This window comes from Malaclemys terrapin, chromosome 21, assembly GCF_027887155.1.
Source record: "Malaclemys terrapin pileata isolate rMalTer1 chromosome 21, rMalTer1.hap1, whole genome shotgun sequence".
NCBI classification, from domain to species: Eukaryota; Metazoa; Chordata; order Testudines; family Emydidae; genus Malaclemys; species Malaclemys terrapin.
Genome location: NC_071525.1, coordinates 17,553,430 through 17,565,260, shown reverse-complemented (window position 1 = coordinate 17,565,260; position 11,831 = coordinate 17,553,430).

Here is an 11,831-nt window from a genome sequence, read left to right as displayed (position 1 = left end):
TATAGCACACCAACCCGGGGGCCACTGACCGCAGCCTAATAGGGGAAGGGGTATGCGTTGAGTTGGCCTGCGGCTTCCAGGGGTCGTTCCTTAATGCATACTGGGATTCAATGGTACAGTTTTGTGACAACGGGGTACCCGAGGTATTTCTTCCCCTACTGAACCATCCCCAACAGATATCTGACCAATTTTGGGGGACCACCCTCCAAGGTAACCTTGCCACGTGGTGCGGGATTTGAGAGCATACCCACCAGTTAGAGAGGTTAAACTCTTGGGCAAAGCAAACCTTCAGGGCCTCATACGTATTTGTTTCTAAGATTTTAGGGATTCCTTTCCATCCCGCATGTGCCTGGGGGGAAATGGGAGTCAATGAGAGGAGTGCCTCTATGGCAAAGAGTAACACAGTGGCAGACCCTGGACCTGATTTCATTTTGGGCAGGTGACCCTGGGGTCTAACAATTACAATTCCCCAAATACCCACAAAATAACAATTACCAATAGCAGGCAGACTAAAAACAAAAGGGACTAGGCCACCAGGTTAGGCCGGCCCTGTGAAAATAAACACAACCAATGCTCAGAGTTTTTGCGGGGAGTGTGCTGTGGCTGTCCAAAGAGGTCACAGGGTATTCCCAGTAGACCTTATTGTCTTTTGAATAACAGTTTAAGTCCCAGGTCATCGTTGGCAGTCTTTTCCGTAGGCTGGATGGTCCACCATTCAGGAGCGGGCACTGCCTTCAGACGGGAGTGATGAATCCGGTTCTTGTGTCCCTCGACCTTTGCTGCTGTATGGGAGACCAGCAGGATGGTGTGGGGTCCCTTCCACTTCTCTTGGAGAGGCTCGTCCTTCCAGGTCCAAATAAGAATGGAGTCACCAGGTTGCAGGGAGTGGACGGGGCATCCAGCGGGAGAGACTGCAAATCTCTGGTATACCTGTGGAGAGAACAGAGAACAGCAGACAGAGCACATATAATGAGACAAAAAGCCACAGCCTACCTCCCACTCCCCTGCCAGAACTGGTGTACCGTTCATAGGCCATGTCCTTCCAAACATAATCTCGAAGGGACTAAGCCCTAATCTGCCCTTAGGGAGAGCGCGAACTCAGAGCAAAACAAGGGGCAAAGCATCAGGCCACTGTAGGGAAGCCTCTCTGCCAGTGTGGGTGGTCTGATGTAGTTTCTGTAGCACTAGCCGTATTAGATTCTTTGGTAGGAGGATTTTTCCTTCCATGGAGCGGAGCCATCCCTCCTTTGTCCGTTTGTAACAGTACTACTGCCGTCGGTGTACCACTCATAATCAGCATTCGGGAGGGGTTGATCTTTTAAATCCGGGCGGCTGGAGTATTGGGCATCTATGACCTCCAAACAGTCATGTTCCTGCTCCGGTAACAGGGTGGCTGGGTTAAGGGAGGGACAGGACTGTAGGGTAACTTCAGGATTTTCTAACAGTTTAGCCTGATACCGAGCTACCCAAGCCTGTGTGAGCCAGAGACCACCCTTAGTGTCCAGCAGGGCTTGGACCACATGGGGAGTATACACTTGCACAATTCCCCCCAGTGTCAGTTTCTCAGCTTCCCCAAGCACTAGAGCAGTTGCTGCGACCACCGGTAAACATGCCGGCCACCCCTTGGCAACTTGATCCAGTTGTTTAGAGAAATATGCCACGGGACGTTTCCAGGTGCCTAATAACTGAGTAAGCACTCCCAGGGCCACCCTTTTCCTTTCATTCACAAACAGTTGGAACGGCTTAGTGAGGTCCGGCAGACCCAGGGCTGCTAGGGTCTTTGGTGAGCACTTCTTTTATCTGTGAGAAAAGAAACCTAACACATTTAATTAATGCCTGGCAGTATTTTGCAGATCTCATAGTTGCTTGGGCACATTCAGGCCCCCCTTTTCTTGGTTGTCAGCCAAGTCTTAGCTGTGAACAATGTCCTTAGATGGGGCCAGCATCTTATCTTTGGACTGAGCTTGCTAGCTATATTTTCCAGTTAACTCGTTCTGTTCTTTTTCCTTCTCCCCTTCTTGGCTTCTTTTAACCTACAAAGGAAACTTCCACTCTTCACTCATACACCTTTTCCCAACAATGAACACATACACATTGCCATTATACACCCTTCCAGTAAAATAACTTCAATACAGAGCTTTGGAGCAACAAACCAGGACGAGCACACCCACTATTGAGGATTCCACTCAGTACAACCTCTGGTGTCCAATAGCTTTCCTTTTTAAAACCTTAAATGCCTTGTCGGCTTCTGAGGACCAGTGAATGGGGTCATGATCCGCTCCCTTAACGCATTCAGACAAGGGTTTAGCCCACAGTCCAAACTCTGGCATCCATATTCTGCAGAAGCCTGCCATACCCAGAAACTCCCTGAGCCGTTTACGATTGCTTGGGATAGGAATTTGACAGATAGCTTCCTTCCTTTCGTTTGAAAGCTGACGCTCCCCCTGCCTTATGTGAAACCCTAAGTACAGTAATTCTGGGAGGGCGATCTGAGCCTTACTCTGTGCTACCTGATATCCTCGGAGTCCAACAAAGTTCAGGAGACTCACAGTGGCTTTAAGGTAAGGGATTAGACCCACAGCGGCAATTAACAAGTCATCTACATATTTCAGGAGGAGGACCTTGTCCTCATTGTCCCACTCCTCCAAGTCTCTGGCCAGGGCCTGGCCAAAAAGGGTGGGGGAATTTTTAAATCCCTGGGCCAACACTGTCCAGCAAAGCTGCTTTCTAACCCTCCTTTTGTCCTTCCACTGGCTCCACTCTGGGGCTTGCATGGCTGAGGGCTCAATTGCAAGGATCATTATCCACGCTTTCTCGGGGGGTAAGGTGAGTGTTATTTCATCTTCTTTGACCTCCTTAAATGGTCTCTGCCAAATTGGCTTGATATTGTTCATAAGCTCCCAATCCCAGTTTTTTTTCCCTTCCTTCTCCTCAACAGCAGGGTCCTCACGAGGATATTACAGTTATCCCAGTCAGGCTTATGGCTAGCCAGGCACCCCTCAAAGACCGAGATAAACTTGCTTGGGTTCGTAGAGAATTCCCCTGCCTGTGCCTTAAAGGCTGCTAGGTCCACTGGGTTAAAAGGCACATGCGTATAGACCTGCATAGTAGTGGCCTGATTCCTATCTGAGCCATGTCTGGACACCATGGTCTCGGTGATCAACAGATAAAATTTCACCGAAGGGGCAATCTCTGGGACCTGAGACACCTTGTCTTTATATGGCGTGAGTGTGATAGCCGAAGGGGTCACTGGACCTGCCATTACAGCTCTGGGGTGGGGGGGTTCTGGGGACTAACAGTAACTACTACCGAACCTGTCGGAGTCAAATTACACTTTTGCAAAATATCTGACCTATCTCTTAGCAACATAAACAACTGTACATACATATCAACAGAGGGTCCTGTGGCATCTTTAAGACTAACAGAAGTATTGGGAGCATAAGCTTTCGTGGGTAAGAACCTCACTTCTTCAGATGCAAGACTTGCCCATGAAAGCTTCTGCTCCCAACACTTCTGTTAGTCTTAAAGGTGCCACAGGACCCTCTGCTGCTTTTTACAGATTCAGACTAACATGGCTACCCCTCTGATACTTGTACATACATATGTTCATTCCATTTACCCGTTTGCTGACAAAACAGAAGTAATTGAAGGATCGTGTTATAATTAAGTGATCCTTCCAGTGGCCACCTTTCCTGGTCCTCTAGCTGGTACTAAGGCCAATCTACTGTACAGAACCTTTTAAAACTACTTTTAGTCAACGGATCCAATTCAAACACTTTCCAATTCACCAGAATGCATTCTAAGGGCGTACACATTGCCCCAGTACTCTGTCGCTGCCCCATACCCTAGGGAGACACTGGGCGTCTCCAGGTCAAAACAGGTAAAAGTCCACACCACTGGACTGTTCCTACCTTATCCAAGGGACCGGTTATGCACTGTCACCCTATCCATGGGACCGGTTCTTCACCGTCGCCCGCAGCTGCTTCTCCACTACTCGAGCGCGTTGCACGGTTGTGCCCTCTGGGGTCGACCAAACCACATCTTCGCCGAGGCCCCCGATGAAGTCACCGGTGCGCGCTGGGCGTCGGTCGTCGCCGCAATCCGTCGGCCTCCGAGAGGGGTCGGGCAAGGCTAAATTTCAGCCTCGAGCCCCACGTTGGGTGCCAAAACAGTTGCCGGCACAGAGTGCCCGAGGACAGCAACAGTTGGGTCCGTTGCCCGGTGTGCTTCGCGCCAATGAGCACACCAGGGTGGAGAAGCAATCAAAGTTCATTTTGGATCCCAAAGTGGTGCAAGGAGACAGGCACGTCTCAGATCAAGCACACCAACATAAGCAACCTTTATCTTTTATACATTTTGCAGCTAAGCCTTTCCCTTCTTCCCCCGCCCTTTCTCACCCCTCCTCCTCCATTCGCACCTCTCCCCCTTTCTTCCTCTGGTTACATTACACGATCTTGGCAGTGCAGCTTGTTCTCACTGTTTCTTTCTGCAAGTAATCTTGTCCTCTAGCTAGAAGCATGTAGGTTTCCCTTATCACTACTGCTTCCCAGCTGCTGGCCTGTCAGGTTAGTAAAGTTTAACATGCAGGGGCTTTGATTCACTTTGGCCTAGAGCAGGGGCGGGCTTCATCGACTCTCAGGTCTTCCAACCACCCGAGTTACCTAGGGTGATGCCTAGTGACACCAACAAATATATTTGAAAATGTAGAACACCTCCAAAATATTTAAATAAACGGTATTCTGTTATTGTTTAACAGTGCAATTATTTGTGATTAACTTTTTTAATCGCTTGAGAGACCTCGTTATTACACATTATGTGAACTTTGGTTCCATTTTGAATTTGCCTCCATTCCATTTCATTGAATAACCTCTTGTTCTTGTATTACAGTTAAATGGGCTTGTCTTCACTGCAAAGCTAACTTGAATTATCACTTGAGTGTTGCCCCAACTCAAGTCCAGACCACACACAAATACCCTTACCTTGAGTGTAGTGAGCTTTTCATTGGAGCTGGCTGGCCTGTCATGAGATATAGGCTAAAGCTAGAGTTAGTGCAACTCGCCAGCTGCTAACATGACGTCTCTGTAGTGACGCAGGCTACTCAAGTACTGCTCATCCTCCAGCACCTTCCCACGGTTCCCCTGGTGTGCCAAGAAGGGACAGACAAGTTATCCCACAATTCACTAGGAAGATATCCAAAGAGCAGGTTACTACAGGTCAAAGAACCCTGAGATGTGTCCCCAGCAGCCCTAGCGTCACACAGGGGTGAGTGCAGCGTCAGTGTGGATATAGCGGTGGGAGGGGGATATTACAGCGTGACAAGTCGAGATGCGTAACTTGCATATTCATAACTCAAGTTAACCCTGCAATAAAGATACAATTTAAGGTCCTTTTGAGACTAATGGTGACATAGAATCAGGGTTGGAAGGGACCTCAGCAGGTCATCTAGTCCAACCCCTGCTCAAAGCAGGACCAATCCCCAGACAGATTTTTGCCCCAGATCCCTAAATGGCCCCATCAAGGATTGAACTCATAACCCTGGGTTTAGCAAGCCAATGCTCAAATCATTGAGCTATCCATCCCCCGCTTATATCAAGGAGTATTGAAGAGCTGCCTCTTGAAGGATACCACAGGAGAAATTATCCCTCCTAACCCTGCCCAGGGACTTGAACCATGGACTTTCAGATTAAAAGTCTGATGTTTTACCAACTGAGCTAAACTCATTCCCATTCTAAGGCCCTTAGACAGGAAGCCTTGTCCAGTGGTTAGGGCCCTCACCAGGAGTTGAATTCTTTGCTCTGCTACAGAGCTCTTGTGTGACCTTGGGCAAATCACATAGGCTCTCTGTTTGCCATTCACAAAATGAGGGTAGCAGCACATCCCTACCTCATGGGGATGTTTTCAGGAGAAATACATTAATACTAGCCAGCTGGGGATCGCAAACAGGGGAGTTTGACAGGGTGAGGTGATCTCCCTGCTGAACGAACAATGGGCGAGTACTCATCTTGGGGTGAGTCAGGTTGTTTGGCTGTTCGTATTTCTCTTTCTCTTTCGGGTTATTTAAGTTACAGGGTCAGTTGGGATTGTGTGTCTGAGGACTGTTTGAGCTTTTTTCCCTGGATCATCCTTGATCAGCTTCAATCAGCCTTGTGATCACGCTCCCCTTGTGTGATTAACGAGGGGGTAGGGCTGACCTAGGACAGAAGGCCTTAAAAGCCAGAGGCTAAGTGACCACGGGGAACTAGCGAACAGAGGTGTTTGAGAGGGAGTTTGTGGGAGGAGACGTAATATAATCGCTATGGTTAGGAAGGACCACATCGCCAGTGCCAACGCTGCTCCTGTCTCCTCCACCTGTGCCGGTATCCAGACAGAGAACATAACCATGGATGCCTCTACCCAGATCCTGCTGTGCATTTTCAGAGGCTGTGACCTGCATTTCCCAGTCATAGAAAGCCAGATAATATGAGTCAAGAGTGTAACACTGTTGCAAAAAAAGCGAACATCATTCTGGGATTTATTAGCAGGAGTGTTTTAAGAAAGACATGAGAAGTGATTCTTCCGCTCTACTTTGCTCTGATTAGGCCTCAACTGGAGTATTGTGTCCAGTTCTGGGCGCCACATTTCAGGAAAGATGTGGACGAATTGGAAAAAGTCCAGAAAAGTGCAACAAAAATGATTAAAGGTTTAGAAAACATGGCCTATGAGGGAAGACTGAAAAAACTGGGTTTGTTTAGTCTGGAAAAGAGAAGCCTGAGAGGGGACATGATAACAGTGCTCAAGTACATAAAAGGTTGTTACAAGGAGGAAGGAGAAAAATTGTTCTTAATCTCTGAGGCTAGGAAAAGAAGCAATGGGTTTAAATTGCAGCAAGGGAGGTTTAGGTTGGACATTAGGAAAAGCTTCCTAACTGTCAGGGTGATTAAGCACTGGAATAAATTGCCTAGGGAGGTGGTGGAATCTCCATCATTGCGGATTTTTAAGAGCAGGTTGGACAAACACCTGTCAGGGAAGGTCTAGATAATACTTCGTCCTGCCATGAGTGTCGGGGACTGGACTAGATGACCTCTCGAGGTCCCTTCCAGTCCTATGATTCTAAGATTTTGGAGAGCAAAATGGCATCATCAGCACAGCATGACTCACATGTATGTTGCATGCGACATCACGCCTCATAGACGATGCCAATTTGCTCTACTAAATGGCATCTTCCATGCCGCATGACCTCATACGTGTAGTATGTGCAGGGTCCTGCTGTGTGGAGGATGCCACATCATAGAGCAAAATGGCATTCTCAATGTCTCATGACTTCACATGCATCGTCCATGCAAGTTCACGTTGTGCAGAGGAAAATGGATTGTGGCACCTCTATCTGCTGATGCCTGGGGTCGTGATAAATAGTTAGGGAACCGCTGTGGGGAAGGTTGAAGGCACTTTTCTGGGGAGGGACTAATAGGGCTGTGTTGTTACCTTAAATAATTGATATGGGTGAGATGAGGCACCTGGAGATTTTTCTTTGGGCATTGGTTTTATCATTATTTAAATGTATTTTCAGAAGTGACTAGTGATTTTGGGGGCACAACTCAAAATGCCTTTTGCAGAGCATCCAACCTGTGAAAATCAGCTCTCTTTGAAGGCATGTCAATTTGGGCTTCCCAGAATCACTAGTTACTTTTGGAAAATGTTGGCCTGATATAAAGGGCACTTTAAAATGCCCTCTTTGTGCGAAGATACCTTGTACGTATAAATCACAAATACATGGAGTGTCACCAACAATCAGCCACCACTAGAGGGAGCAGAGAGCCACAATGTCTAATAATGGTGATAATACCCTCATCACCATGAGCTAAAAGCTGCCCTGGCTGCGAAAGCTTGTCCCAACTTTCCGAGTTCCACTGCACCTCAAATCCTCATATGGACCATCTCTTCTGACAAAACTCACCAGGGAAGGAGCCATCGGGGGGGACTGAACCCTGGCTAGCTACATCTGAAATCATGCCAGAGCTGAAAGAGTTATATTTGTTTGTGCAAAGTCAGTTGCTGACTAATATACCTGTATGTTGTCCTGCTGCTAGAGGGCACACAGCCACACAGGGTAGGCATGGGTCCCCAAAGGATTCCCAAGGGAAGGGTGAAACAGAGTGAAGGGCATTGTGTTTAGGATGTTTGTGGGTTTCTATATGATCTGCTCTCTCTGTGTATTTCTTGTGCTTAAGTGAAGTGCAATAGTATTTTAGAATCCCATGCAAAGTCTGTCTCCATGTTACATGTTTCACCTTATCATGGCCCCCCTGGGAGAGTTAAACTGGAAGGCTCCTATCTTCGGTGGGATTTTGGAAGAGGGTGAGTTTAAGCTACGGGGGAGTCAGAGGACTCCGCACTGATTCTAGCAACGGTGTGGTTGGACCCTGTTTGCAACTCTCAGGAGGGGGTGCTAGATAGATCAGCACCCTGGGTGTGTGCATAAGGACCCCAAGACAGGGCCAGTCTCTCGCTCCTGTCTGTTCAGACTCTGGAGGCTTGAAAGACGTGGAAACCAGTGACTGTGTCCCCTCACAGCAGTCTGATGGGGCACCGGATCAAAGCTTTGACAGCTTCCTAACAGGTTGTGTGGAAGTGGCTGCTTTTGCAGTCCCAATCCAGTAGAGTCATGCAAATGCGGAGAGGGTTCAGGAAGAGCTGCCACTTTTATTTCCAGCAGCGGTCGACATGTTGTGAGTGGAGTGATCAAAAAGAGCAGCCCTGCTCCCATCTGCTTTGCAAACTATTATTCTGTTCCCTAGGTTGGGATTTGCAGACAGACCGAAGGAAGTTTGGTATCCAGCTCCCCTAACTGCTTTAGGATTCTTTGCAAAGCCCAACCCCAGTGTCTTTTGGGGAAGAGATATTGTGTCTCACATGAAGGATAGAGGGTGACAGTCCGGACGTAGGGAGCTGGGCTGGAAGAGGCTGAGAAGCCAGTGAAAGGTGCTGAAGCCCGAAATAACTCAGAACAAATTAAACCTTCATATGAATTTATCCCTAATCTGTGTCCTTTGAAGAAGCAAGACTGAGGTGCAGTTTATGGGTTGATTTAATGGGAGTGGTGTCTAGTCTGATGTTCAGGCCAAAAGAGTGTAACTGTTCTGGAAAGGGATCGTTTTATGGAGTGCAAGGAGGCACCTCTAGACTTTAGGGATTGTGTGCTGGAACATCTAACCTGAAAGGAAAACTTGCCACACGTTCTCTCAGTCACAGCCCTGGTAGTGTGGTTCTGTAGCTCAGTTTACAGATACTCTTCCCTCCTGCTCTTCTGGGTTTGTGTGTCACTCCATTATTCATTTTCCCCAGTGCTGCTCCTGTCCCGGTTTCCCCACTGAGGGAGAGGGAGCAATACTGGAGAACAGAGTGTCTTTCCCCCCCGCATACAGTAATCATTGCCTACAAAGAGTTGGGAATTGACTAACAATAGTGTCAGCGTTTACAGTGGAGCAAATCCTATGCCAGCCTGGAAGGAAATTTAATTTACTAAAAAGTAAAAATAAAAACCCAGCTACTGAACATTTTTTGTGCATTTGTATTTATTTTATTTTTTGCAAAGCGCTCGCCATCCCCCAGGGCAGCTGCGGGACAGAGCTCAGTGTCCCTCCGCTCCCTGTTACAGCAAAAAGCATAAAAAATCAAGGACTGTCACAGTAATCAGCTAGAGGCCCATTCAGTATGATTCATGATTTTCAGTCAGCATTTGATTGGTGGGAGAGTTGTGAAGCAGCAGCACAGGAAGCGTAATGGCAGGTGTCGTCATCGAAGTCAGCCAATCCGGTTTCGTCAGCGTTTGAGTTATTAATTCATGATTCTTAGGCCTGGGGAGAGATGGCAAACGGTCATTATGGTCCCAGAAATCCACAGGGAATCAGACAAGAGCCCTCCCCCACTCTCTGAAGGAGTTTAGTCCCTTTCTAGCCCCGTACAGCTGTGTGTGGCAGCCAGCATTTCACTTACAGTATTGTGCATTGTACAGCAGTGTCCTTTACAAACTGCTATTGATGGCATTGGATGGGGAAATGAGCGGGGAGAGGGCAAGGGGAGATTTGGGGGGGCTGGAACTGAGCTCTTGGATTTGTTAAAGGGAAGGGTTATTTTAGAAATTAAAACTTTCTTTGGGGGATTTGAGCTACCACTGGGATTTATGCGCTGGTTCCCACACTCCTCAGATCCCTGCCAGTGTGTCAGTATTTACACACAGTGGGAGGGTTTACTCTGTCTGCCATGGGGATGCTGTTTCAAGGAGACAGCATTGCACTTCCCAGCATTGCATTCAATGGAGAGGGTGACAGGCGGGAAGGGGAAGAAGCCGTGTGTGCTTGAAGGGGGCAGCCCAGTGATGTTGAGAGTAGCCCTCTGCCCTGCTCCTGATCTGTGGGGCATGAACCTGGTGGTGAAGTGGCTGCTGTGAGATCAGGAAAACTGGTTGTGGAGAGGAAGCATGTCACAAAGCCAGTGCAGTACATTCTTCCAGGTTTGGCTAATGGAAGCCCCAGAACACCCACGGAATTGGCGCCTATGCTCCTGAGAGGCAACAACCACACTGTTCCCCAGTTCTTCTGGGCCCCTATTCTAGGGCCTCCACATCTCCGGTGATTCTCCATCCTTCTAACCTCTCTTCTTCCACAGCCCTCAGTTCAGGTCTTCTGCGAGAGGGCTCCCCACAGTGTTCCACACTTCAGGCCCCTTTGCCTGTGAGTCCTTCCCCTGCTAAGCAACATCTCCTGAGAGCCTCGATCTAGAAACAACCCTCTGCTTCTTGGCTCAGCCTACCCTGACTCAGCTAGTTTGTCCCCTTTACCTAGGGACCTCTGCACACACCTTCTGTCCACGAGGGTTTCCCTGCTCTGGCCAGTTCTCTCCAATGGCCTCCATCCACAGCACTATGCTAGCAGCTCTCGGAAGTTCTCTCTCTGCACAGGTCTCTTCCCCAACATCTTCCACTGCTGCCTTCTCAGATCTCAGACAGTTCTCTCCTAGCAATTCTTAATAGCTCCCTGCTTCTCCAACCTGACTCCTTTCTCAACTGCTGCCTGAGTCTTTTTAGAGGCCAGGAGCCCTCTATCAGGACCCACTGGGAGGGACTTAACTAGGAACAGGTGAACTGGAGACATTCCCTTTTACATGAACACAACCATCAAACGGGGAAGTTACCAAGGGACAAGGTGGATTCTCCATCACTTGAAGTCTGTCAATCAAGTCTTGGCATAAAATTTGCATGAGCAACTAGGTGACATGCATCCGAAGAAGTGGGCATTCGCCCACGAAAGCCCATGCTCCAAGACGTCTGTTAGTCTATAAGGTGCCACAGGACTCTTTGCTGCTTTTACAGATCCAGACTAACACGGCTACCCCTTTGATAAGTGACTTAGGAGTCCAAGTCCAAGTCCCACATTCAAAATTGACGTAAGCATTTAGGATCCTGAGTCCCAGTGAAAGTCCGGGGATATGAAGTGCTGAAATGAACCTCACTTTTGAAAACGCAACTTACAGTCTTAAAACATGTAGGCGCTGGTGAGGACTTTACACAGGATATCTTTCTTTAAGGTGTGCCCTAGCTCACCTAGAAATCATGGGCTTGTTGCAGGAATGACTGGATGAAATTCCCTGGACTGTATTATGCAGGAGGTCAGACTAGCTGAATGGAATGGTCCCTTCTGGCCTTAAAATGTATGAACAAAATCTGTGAATTGTGCTAGTGGTGTTCTCTGTTATTAACATGAATTTGAGCCTGGCACTCACCCATCCCCTCTCTAACTACAGACAAGCAGGAAAATGACCCCTCATAAACTAAAAGGTAAAGCTTTGTTTCTGCT